Source organism: Schistocerca americana, chromosome 11 (genome assembly GCF_021461395.2).
Source record: "Schistocerca americana isolate TAMUIC-IGC-003095 chromosome 11, iqSchAmer2.1, whole genome shotgun sequence".
Classification (NCBI taxonomy): Eukaryota; Metazoa; Arthropoda; class Insecta; order Orthoptera; family Acrididae; genus Schistocerca; species Schistocerca americana.
The window spans coordinates 3,702,708-3,715,364 of NC_060129.1; positions in this window are offsets into that span (position 1 = coordinate 3,702,708).

Below are 12,657 nucleotides of genomic sequence, written 5' to 3' on the forward strand. Positions count from 1 at the left end.
ATTGCATCCCAATTTAATACAAAAGGCACAATGCCGAATTAAGTACAAGAGGACTGACCCTCTAACTTTCTAGGATTTGAACCACTCCTGTGAGTCCAGTTTTAGACTCCGATGCTTCACTTCAGGGGTACTGTATACCTTGGACATTCTTATTGACGATGAAGCACAGAAATTGCGTCGGAATTAAATACAAATGGTACAATGCCGACTTAAGTACAAGACGACTGACACTCTAACTTTGTATGATTTGACCGTCTCCTGTGAGTCCAGTTTTAGATTCCGATGCTTCACTTCAGGTTTACTGTATCCCTTGGACCTTCTTGTTGACGATGAAACACAGAAATTGCATCCGAACTTAATTCAAAATCACAATGCCGACATAAGTACAAGAGGACTGACACTCTACTTTTCTATGATATGAACCTCTCCTATGATTCCAGTTTTAGATTTTGATGTTTCACTTCAGGTTTACTGTATGCCTTGGACCTTCTTATTGACGACGAAACACAGAAAATGCATCCGAATATAATACAAAAGGCACAATGCCGACTTAAGTACACGAAGACTGACACTCTAATTTTCTATGATTTGAACCTCTAATGTGAGTCCAATTTTAGATTCCGATGCTTCACTTCAGGTTTACTGTATACCTTGGACCTTCTTATTCACGATGAAACATAGTAATTGCATCCCAATTTAATACAAAAAGCACAATGCCGAATTAAGTACAAGAGGACTGACCCTCTAACTTTCTGTGATTTGAACCACTCCTGTGAGTCCAGTTTTAGACTCCGATGCTTCACTTCAGTTGTACTGTATACCTTGGACATTCTTATTGACGATGAAGCACAGAAATTGCGTCGGAATTAAATACAAAAGGTACAACGCCGACTTAAGTACAAGACGACTGACACTCTAACTTTGTATGATTTGACCGTCTCCTGTGAGTCCAGTTCTAGATTCCGATGCTTCACTTCAGGTTTACTGTATCCCTTGGACCTTCTTATTGACGACGAAGCACAGAAATTGCATCCGAATTTAATACAAAAGGCACAATGCCGACTTAAGTACATTAGGACTGACACTCTAACTTTCTATGATTTGAACCTCTCCTGTGAGTCCAGTTTTAGATTCCGGTGCTTCACTTCAAGTGTACTGTATACCTTGGACCTTCTTATTGACGATGAAGCACAGAAATTGCGTCGGAATTAAATACTAAAGGCACAATGTCGACTTAAGTACAAGAGGACCTTCACTGTAACTTTCTATGATTTGAACCTCTCCTGTGAGTCCAGTTGTAGATTCCGATGCTTCGCATCAGGTTTACTGTATCCATTGGACCTTCTTGTTGACGATGAAACACAGAAATTGCATCCGAATTTTATACAAAAGTCACTATGCCGACTTAAGTACAAGAGAACTGACACTCTAATTTTCTATGATTTGAACCTCTCCTGTGAGTTTAGTTTTAGATTCCGATGCTTCACTTCAGGTTTACTGTATCCCTTGGACCTTCTTATTGACGATGAAACACAGTAATTGCATCCGAATTTAATACAAAATTCACAATGCCGACTTAAGTACAAGAGGACTGACATTCTTACTTTCTATGATTTAAACTTCTCCTAGGAGTCCAGTTTTAGATTCCGATGCTTCACTTCAGGTTTACTGTATACCTTGGACCTCCTTATTGACGATGAAATACAGATATTGCATCTGAATTAAATACAAAAGGCACAATGCCGACTTAAGTACAAGAGGACTGACACTCTAACTTTCTATGATTTGAACGTCTCCTGTGAGTCCAGTTTTAGATTCCGATGCTTCACTTCAGGTTTACTGTATACCTTGGACCTTCTTATTCACGATGAAACATAGTAATTGCATCCCAATTTAATACAAAATGCACAATGCCGAATTAAGTACAAGAGAACTGACCCTCAAACTTTCTATGATTTGAATCACTCCTGTGAGTCCGGTTTTAGACTCCGATGCTTCACTTCAGGTGTACTGTATACCTTGGACATTCGTATTGACGATGAAGCACAGAAATTGCGTCGGAATTAAATACAAAAGGTACAATGCCGAGTTAAGTACAAGACGACTAACACTCTAACTTTGTATGATTTGACCGTCTCCTGTGAGTCCAGTTTTAGATTCCGATGCTTCACTTCAGGTTTACTGTATCCCTTGGACCTTCTTATTGACGATGAAACACAGAAATTGCATCCGAACTTAATTCAAAATCACAATGCCGACATAAGTACAAGAGGACTGACACTCTACTTTTCTATGATCTGAACCTCTCCTGTGATTTCAGTTTTAGATTTTGATGTTTCACTTCAGGTTTACTGGATGCCTTGGACCTTCTTATTGACGATGAAGCACAGAAATTGCATCCGAATTTAATACAAAAGGCACAATGCTGACTTAAGTACATTAGGACTGACACTCTAACTTTCTATGATTTGAACCTCTCCTGTGAGTCCAGTTTTAGATTCCGGTGCTTTACTTCAAGTGTACTGTATACCTTGGACCTTCTTATTGACGATGAAGCACAGAAATGGCGTCGGAATTAAATACTAAAGGCACAATGCCGACTTAAGTACAAGAGGACTTTCACTCTAACTTTCTATGATTTGAACCTCTCCTGTGAGTCCAATTGTAGATTCCGATGCTCGCATCAGGTTTACTGTATCCATTGGACCTTCTTGTTGACGATGAAACACAGAAATTGCATCCGAATTTAATACAAAAGTCACTATGCCGACCTAAGTACAAGAGAACTGACACTCTACTTTCTATGATTTGAACCTCTCATGTGAGTTTAGTTTTAGATTCCGATGCTTCACTTCAGGTTTACTGTATACATTGGACCTTCATATTGACGATGAAGTACAGAAATTGCATCGGAATTAAATTCAAATGTCACAATGCCGACGTAAGTACAAGAGGACTGACACTAAATTGCATCGGAATTAAATTCAAATGTCACAATGCCGACTTAAGTACAAGAGGACTGACACTCTTACTTTCTATGATTTGAACCTCTCCTAGGAGTCCAGTTTTAGATTCCGATGCTTCACTTAAGGTTTACTTTATACCTTGGACCTCCTTATTGACGATGTAACACAGAAATTTCATCCGAATTTAATACAAAAGGAACAATGCCGACTTAAGTACTAGAGGACTCACACTCTAACTTTCAATGATTTGAACCTCTCCATTGAGTCCAGTTTTAGATTTCGATGCTTCACTTCAGGTTTACTGTATCCCTTGGACCTTCTTATTGTCGATGAAGCACAGAAATTGCATCGGAATCAAATTCAAAAGGCACAACGCCGAGTTAAGTACAAGAGGACTGACACTCTAACATTCTATGATCGGAACCTCTCCTGTGATTCCAGTTTTAGATTCCGATGTTTAACTTCAGGTTTACTGTATGCCTTGGACCTTCTCATTGACGACGAAACACAGAAATTGCATCCGAACTTAATTCAAAATCACAATGCCGACATAAGTACAAGAGGACTGACACTCTACTTTTCTATGATATGAACCTCTCCTGTGATTCCAGTTTTAGATTTTGATGTTTCACTTCAGGTTTACTGTATGCCTTGGACCTTCTTATTGACGACGAAACACAGAAAATGCATCCGAATTTAATACATAAGGCACAATGCCGACTTAAGACAACGAAGACTGACACTCCAATTTTCTATGATTTGAACCTCTCCTGTGAGTCCAATTTTAGATTCCGATGCTTCACTTCAGGTTTACTGTATACCTTGGACCTTCTTATTCACGATGAAACATAGTAATTGCATCCCAATTTAATACAAAAGGCACAATGCCGAATTAAGTACAAGAGGACTGAAACTCTAACTTTCTATGATTTGAACCACTCCTGTGAGTCCAGTTTTAGACTCCGATGCTTCACTTCAGGTGTACTGTATACCTTATACATTCTTATTGACGATGAAGCACAGAAATTGCGTCGGAATTAAATGCAAAAGGCACAATGACGACTTAAGTACAAGAGGACTTTCACTCTAACTTTCTATGATTTGAACCTCTCCTGTGAGTCCAGTTGTAGATTCCGATGCTTCGCATCAGGTTTACTGTATCTATTGGACCTTCTTGTTGACGATGAAACACAGAAATTGCATCCGAATTTTATACAAAAGTCACTATGCCGACTTAAGTACAAGAGAACTGACACTCTAACTTTCTATGATTTGAACCTCTCCTGTGAGTTTAGTTTTAGATTCCGATGCTTCACTTCAGGTTTACTGTATCCCTTGGACCTTCTTATTGACGATGAAACACAGTAATTGCATCCGAATTTAATGCAAAATTCACAATGCCGACTTAAGTACAAGAGGACTGACATTCTTACTTCTATGATTTAAACTTCTCCTAGGAGTCCAGTTTTAGATTCCGATGCTTCACTTCAGGTTTACTGTATACCTTGGACCTCCTTATTGACGATGAAATACAGAAATTGCATCTGAATTAAATACAAAAGGCACAATGCCGACTTAAGTACAAGAGGACTGACACTCTAACTTTCTATGATTTGAACGTCTCCTGTGAGTCCAGTTTTAGATTCCGATGCTTCACTTCAGGTTTACTGTATATCTTGGACCTTCTTATTCACGATGAAACATAGTAATTGCATCCCAATTTAATACAAAAGGCACAATGCCGAATTAAGTACAAGAGAACTGACCCTCTAACTTTCTATGATTTGAATCACTCCTGTGAGTCCAGTTTTAGACTCCGATGCTTTACATCAGGTGTACTGTATACCTTCGACATTCTTATTGACGATGAAGCACAGAAATTGCGTCGGAATTAAATACAGAAGGTACAATGCCGACTTAAGTACAAGACGACTAACACTCTAACTTTGTATGATTTGACCGTCTCCTGTGAGTCCAGTTTTAGATTCCGATGCTTCACTTCAGGTTTACTGTATCATTTGGACCTTCTTATTGACGATGAAACACAGAAATTGCATCCGAACTTAATTCAAAATCACAATGCCGACATAAGTACAAGAGGACTGACACTCTACTTTTCTATGATCTGAACCTCTCCTGTGATTCCAGTTTTAGATTTTGATGTTTCACTTCCGGTTTACTGGATCCCTTGGACCTTCTTATTGACGATGAAGCACAGAAATTGCATCCGAATTTAATACAAAAGGCACAATGCCGACTTAAGTACATTAGGACTGACACTCTAACTTTCTATGATTTGAACCTCTCCTGTGAGTCCAGTTTTAGATTCCGGTGCTTTACTTCAAGTGTACTGTATACCTTGGACCTTCTTATTGACGATGAAGCACAGAAATTGCGTCGGAATTAAATACTAAAGGCACAATGCCGACTTAAGTACAAGAGGACTTTCACTCTAACTTTCTATGATTTGAACCTCTCCTGTGAGCCCAGTTGTAGATTCCGATGCTCGCATCAGGTTTACTGTATCCATTGGACCTTCTTGTTGACGATGAAACACAGAAATTGCATCCGAATTTAATACAAAAGTCACTATGCCGACCTAAGTACAAGAGAACTGACACTCTACTTTCTATGATTTGAACCTCTCATGTGAGTTTAGTTTTAGATTCCGATGCTTCACTTCAGGTTTACTGTATACATTGGACCTTCTTATTGACGATGAAGTACAGAAATTGCATCGGAATTAAATTCAAATGTCACAATGCCGACGTAAGTAAAAGAGGACTGACACTAAATTGCATCGGAATTAAATTCAAATGTCACAATGCGGACTTAAGTACAAGAGGACTGACACTCTTACTTTCTATGATTTGAACCTCTCCTAGGAGTCCAGTTTTAGATTCCGAAGCTTCACTTAAGGTTTAGTTTATACCTTGGACCTCCTTATTGACGATGTAACACAGAAATTTCATCCGAATTTAATACAAAAGGAACAATGCCGACTTAAGTACTAGAGGACTCACACTCTAACTTTCAATGATTTGAACCTCTCCAGTGAGTCCAGTTTTAGATTTCGATGCTTCACTTCAGGTTTACTGTATCCCTTGGACCTTCTTATTGTCGATGAAGCACAGAAATTGCATCGGAATCAAATTCAAAAGGCACAATGCCGAGTTAAGTACAAGAGGACTGACACTCTAACATTCTATGATCGGAACCTCTCCTGTGATTCCAGTTTTAGATTCCGATGTTTAACTTCAGGTTTACTGTATGCCTTGGACCTTCTTATTGACGATGAAACACAGAAATTGCATCCGAACTTAATTCAAAATCACAATGCCGACATAAGTACAAGAGGACTGACACTCTACTTTTCTATGATATGAACCTCTCCTGTGATTCCAGTTTTAGATTTTGATGTTTCACTTCAGGTTTACTGTATGCCTTGGACCTTCTTATTGACGACGATACACAGAAAATGCATCCGAATTTAATACAAAAGGCACAATGCCGACTTAAGTACACGAAGACTGACACTCTAATTTTCTATGATTTGAACCTCTCCTGTGAGTCCAATTTTAGATTCCGATGCTTCACTTCAGGTTTACTGTATACCTTGGACCTTCTTATTCACGATGAAACATAGTAATTGCATCCCAATTTAATACAAAAGGCACAATGCCGAATTAAGTACAAGAGGACTGAAACTCTAACTTTCTATGATTTGAACCACTCCTGTGAGTCCAGTTTTAGACTCCGATGCTTCACTTCAGGTGTACTGTATACCTTGGACATTCTTATTGACGATGAAGCACAGAAATTGCGTCGGAATTAAATACAAAAGGCACAATGTCGACTTAAGTACAAGAGGACTTTCACTCTAACTTTCTATGATTTGAACCTCTCCTGTGAGTCCAGTTGTAGATTCCGATGCTTTGCATCAGGTTTACTGTATCTATTGGACCTTCTTGTTGACGATGAAACACAGAAATTGCATCCGAATTTTATACAAAAGTCACTATGCCGACTTAAGTACAAGGGAACTGACACTCTAACTTTCTATGATTTGAACCTCTCCTGTGAGTTTAGTTTTAGATTCCGATGCTTCACTTCAGGTTTACTGTATCCCTTGGACCTTCTAATTGACGATGAAACACAGTAATTGCATCCGAATTTAATGCAAAATTCACAATGCCGACTTAAGTACAAGAGGACTGACATTCTTACTTTCTATGATTTAAACTTCTCCTAGGAGTCCAGTTTTAGATTCCGATGCTTCACTTCAGGTTTACTGTATACCTTGGACCTCCTTATTGACGATGAAATACAGAAATTGCATCTGAATTAAATACAAAAGGCACAATGCCGACTTAAGTACAAGAGGACTGACACTCTAACTTACTATGATTTGAACGTCTCCTGTGAGTGTAGTTTTAGATTCCGATGCTTCACTTCAGGTTTACTGTATACCTTGGACCTTCTTATTCACGATGAAACATAGTAATTGCATCCCAATTTAATACAAAAGGCACAATGCCGAATTAAGTACAAGAGAACTGACCCTCTAACTTTCTATGATTTGAATCACTCCTGTGAGTCCAGTTTTAGACTCCGATGCTTTACTTCAGGTGTACTGTATACCTTCGACATTCTTATTGACGATGAAACACAGAAATTGCGTCGGAATTAAATACAAAAGGTACAATGCCGACTTAAGTACAAGAGGACTTTCACTCTAACTTTCTATGATTTGAACCTCTCCTGTGAGTCCAGTTTTAGATTCCGATGCTTCACTTCAGGTTTACTGTATCCCTTGGACCTTCTTATTGACGATGAAACACAGAAATTGCATCCGAACTTAATTCAAAATCACAATGCCGACATAAGTACAAGAGGACTGACACTCTACTTTTCCATGATCTGAACCTCTCCTGTGATTCCAGTTTTAGATTTTGATGTTTCACTTCCGGTTTACTGGATCCCTTGGACCTTCTTATTGACGATGAAGCACAGAAATTGCATCCGAATTTAATACAAAAGGCACAATGCCGACTTAAGTACATTAGGACTGACACTCTAACTTTCTATGATTTGAACCTCTCCTGTGAGTCCAGTTTTAGATTCCGGTGCTTTACTTCAAGTGTACTGTATACCTTGGACCTTCTTATTGACGATGAAGCACAGAAATTGCGTCGGAATTAAATACTAAAGGCACAATGCCGACTTAAGTACAAGAGAACTGACACTCTAACTTTCTATGATTTGAACCTCTCCTGTGAGTTTAGTTTTAGATTCCGATGCTTCACTTCAGGTTTACTGTATCCCTTGGACCTTCTTATTGACGATGAAACACAGTAATTGCATCCGAATTTAATGCAAAATTCACAATGCCGACTTAAGTACAAGAGGACTGACATTCTTACTTCTATGATTTAAACTTCTCCTAGGAGTCCAGTTTTAGATTCCGATGCTTCACTTCAGGTTTACTGTATACCTTGGACCTCCTTATTGACGATGAAATACAGAAATTGCATCTGAATTAAATACAAAAGCCACAATGCCGACTTAAGTACAAGAGGACTGACACTCTAACTTTGTATGATTTGAACGTCTCCTGTGAGTCCAGTTTTAGATTCCGATGCTTCACTTCAGGTTTACTGTATATCTTGGACCTTCTTATTCACGATGAAACATAGTAATTGCATCCCAATTTAATACAAAAGGCACAATGCCGAATTAAGTACAAGAGAACTGACCCTCTAACTTTCTATGATTTGAATCACTCCTGTGAGTCCAGTTTTAGACTCCGATGCTTTACATCAGGTGTACTGTATACCTTCGACATTCTTATTGACGATGAAGCACAGAAATTGCGTCGGAATTAAATACAGAAGGTACAATGCCGACTTAAGTACAAGACGACTAACACTCTAACTTTGTATGATTTGACCGTCTCCTGTGAGTCCAGTTTTAGATTCCGATGCTTCACTTCAGGTTTACTGTATCATTTGGACCTTCTTATTGACGATGAAACACAGAAATTGCATCCGAACTTAATTCAAAATCACAATGCCGACATAAGTACAAGAGGACTGACACTCTACTTTTCTATGATCTGAACCTCTCCTGTGATTCCAGTTTTAGATTTTGATGTTTCACTTCCGGTTTACTGGATCCCTTGGACCTTCTTATTGACGATGAAGCACAGAAATTGCATCCGAATTTAATACAAAAGGCACAATGCCGACTTAAGTACATTAGGACTGACACTCTAACTTTCTATGATTTGAACCTCTCCTGTGAGTCCAGTTTTAGATTCCGGTGCTTTACTTCAAGTGTACTGTATACCTTGGACCTTCTTATTGACGATGAAGCACAGAAATTGCGTCGGAATTAAATACTAAAGGCACAATGCCGACTTAAGTACAAGAGGACTTTCACTCTAACTTTCTATGATTTGAACCTCTCCTGTGAGCCCAGTTGTAGATTCCGATGCTCGCATCAGGTTTACTGTATCCATTGGACCTTCTTGTTGACGATGAAACACAGAAATTGCATCCGAATTTAATACAAAAGTCACTATGCCGACCTAAGTACAAGAGAACTGACACTCTACTTTCTATGATTTGAACCTCTCATGTGAGTTTAGTTTTAGATTCCGATGCTTCACTTCAGGTTTACTGTATACATTGGACCTTCTTATTGACGATGAAGTACAGAAATTTCATCGGAATTAAATTCAAATGTCACAATGCCGACGTAAGTAAAAGAGGACTGACACTAAATTGCATCGGAATTAAATTCAAATGTCACAATGCGGACTTAAGTACAAGAGGACTGACACTCTTACTTTCTATGATTTGAACCTCTCCTAGGAGTCCAGTTTTAGATTCCGAAGCTTCACTTAAGGTTTAGTTTATACCTTGGACCTCCTTATTGACGATGTAACACAGAAATTTCATCCGAATTTAATACAAAAGGAACAATGCCGACTTAAGTACTAGAGGACTCACACTCTAACTTTCAATGATTTGAACCTCTCCAGTGAGTCCAGTTTTAGATTTCGATGCTTCACTTCAGGTTTACTGTATCCCTTGGACCTTCTTATTGTCGATGAAGCACAGAAATTGCATCGGAATCAAATTCAAAAGGCACAATGCCGAGTTAAGTACAAGAGGACTGACACTCTAACATTCTATGATCGGAACCTCTCCTGTGATTCCAGTTTTAGATTCCGATGTTTAACTTCAGGTTTACTGTATGCCTTGGACCTTCTTATTGACGATGAAACACAGAAATTGCATCCGAACTTAATTCAAAATCACAATGCCGACATAAGTACAAGAGGACTGACACTCTACTTTTCTATGATATGAACCTCTCCTGTGATTCCAGTTTTAGATTTTGATGTTTCACTTCAGGTTTACTGTATGCCTTCGACCTTCTTATTGACGACGAAACACAGAAAATGCATCCGAATTTAATACAAAAGGCACAATGCCGACTTAAGTACACGAAGACTGACACTCTAATTTTCTATGATTTGAACCTCTCCTGTGAGTCCAATTTTAGATTCCGATGCTTCACTTCAGGTTTACTGTATACCTTGGACCTTCTTATTCACGATGAAACATAGTAATTGCATCCCAATTTAATACAAAAGGCACAATGCCGAATTAAGTACAAGAGGACTGAAACTCTAACTTTCTATGATTTGAACCACTCCTGTGAGTCCAGTTTTAGACTCCGATGCTTCACTTCAGGTGTACTGTATACCTTGGACATTCTTATTGACGATGAAGCACAGAAATTGCGTCGGAATTAAATACAAAAGGCACAATGTCGACTTAAGTACAAGAGGACTTTCACTCTAACTTTCTATGATTTGAACCTCTCCTGTGAGTCCAGTTGTAGATTCCGATGCTTTGCATCAGGTTTACTGTATCTATTGGACCTTCTTGTTGACGATGAAACACAGAAATTGCATCCGAATTTTATACAAAAGTCACTATGCCGACTTAAGTACAAGGGAACTGACACTCTAACTTTCTATGATTTGAACCTCTCCTGTGAGTTTAGTTTTAGATTCCGATGCTTCACTTCAGGTTTACTGTATCCCTTGGACCTTCTAATTGACGATGAAACACAGTAATTGCATCCGAATTTAATGCAAAATTCACAATGCCGACTTAAGTACAAGAGGACTGACATTCTTACTTTCTATGATTTAAACTTCTCCTAGGAGTCCAGTTTTAGATTCCGATGCTTCACTTCAGGTTTACTGTATACCTTGGACCTCCTTATTGACGATGAAATACAGAAATTGCATCGGAATTAAATACAAATGGCACAATGCCGACTTAAGTACAAGAGGACTGACACTCTAACTTACTATGATTTGAACGTCTCCTGTGAGTGTAGTTTTAGATTCCGATGCTTCACTTCAGGTTTACTGTATACCTTGGACCTTCTTATTCACGATGAAACATAGTAATTGCATCCCAATTTAATACAAAAGGCACAATGCCGAATTAAGTACAAGAGAACTGACCCTCTAACTTTCTATGATTTGAATCACTCCTGTGAGTCCAGTTTTAGACTCCGATGCTTTACTTCAGGTGTACTGTATACCTTCGACATTCTTATTGACGATGAAGCACAGAAATTGCGTCGGAATTAAATACAAAAGGTACAATGCCGACTTAAGTACAAGAGGACTTTCACTCTAACTTTCTATGATTTGAACCTCTCCTGTGAGCCCAGTTGTAGATTCCGATGCTTTGCATCAGGTTTACTGTATCTATTGGACCTTCTTGTTGACGATGAAACACAGAAATTGCATCCGAATTTTATACAAAAGTCACTATGCCGACTTAAGTACAAGGGAACTGACACTCTAACTTTCTATGATTTGAACCTCTCCTGTGAGTCCAGTTTTAGATTCCGATGCTTCACTTCAGGTTTACTGTATCCCTTGGACCTTCTTATTGACGATGAAACACAGAAATTGCATCCGAACTTAATTCAAAATCACAATGCCGACATAAGTACAAGAGGACTGACACTCTACTTTTCTATGATCTGAACCTCTCCTGTGATTCCAGTTTTAGATTTTGATGTTTCACTTCCGGTTTACTGGATCCCTTGGACCTTCTTATTGACGATGAAGCACAGAAATTGCATCCGAATTTAATACAAAAGGCACAATGCCGACTTAAGTACATTAGGACTGACACTCTAACTTTCTATGATTTGAACCTCTCCTGTGAGTCCAGTTTTAGATTCCGGTGCTTTACTTCAAGTGTACTGTATACCTTGGACCTTCTTATTGACGATGAAGCACAGAAATTGCGTCGGAATTAAATACTAAAGGCACAATGCCGACTTAAGTACAAGAGGACTTTCACTCTAACTTTCTATGATTTGAACCTCTCCTGTGAGCCCAGTTGTAGATTCCGATGCTTCGCATCAGGTTTACTGTATCCATTGGACCTTCTTGTTGACGATGAAACACAGAAATTGCATCCGAATTTAATACAAAAGGCACAATGCAGACTTAAGTACATTAGGACTGACACTCTAACTTTCTATTATTTGAACCTCTCCTGTGAGTCCAGTTTTAGATTCCGGTGCTTCCTCTTCAAGTGTACTGTATACCTTGGACCTTCTTATTGACGATGAAGCACAGAAA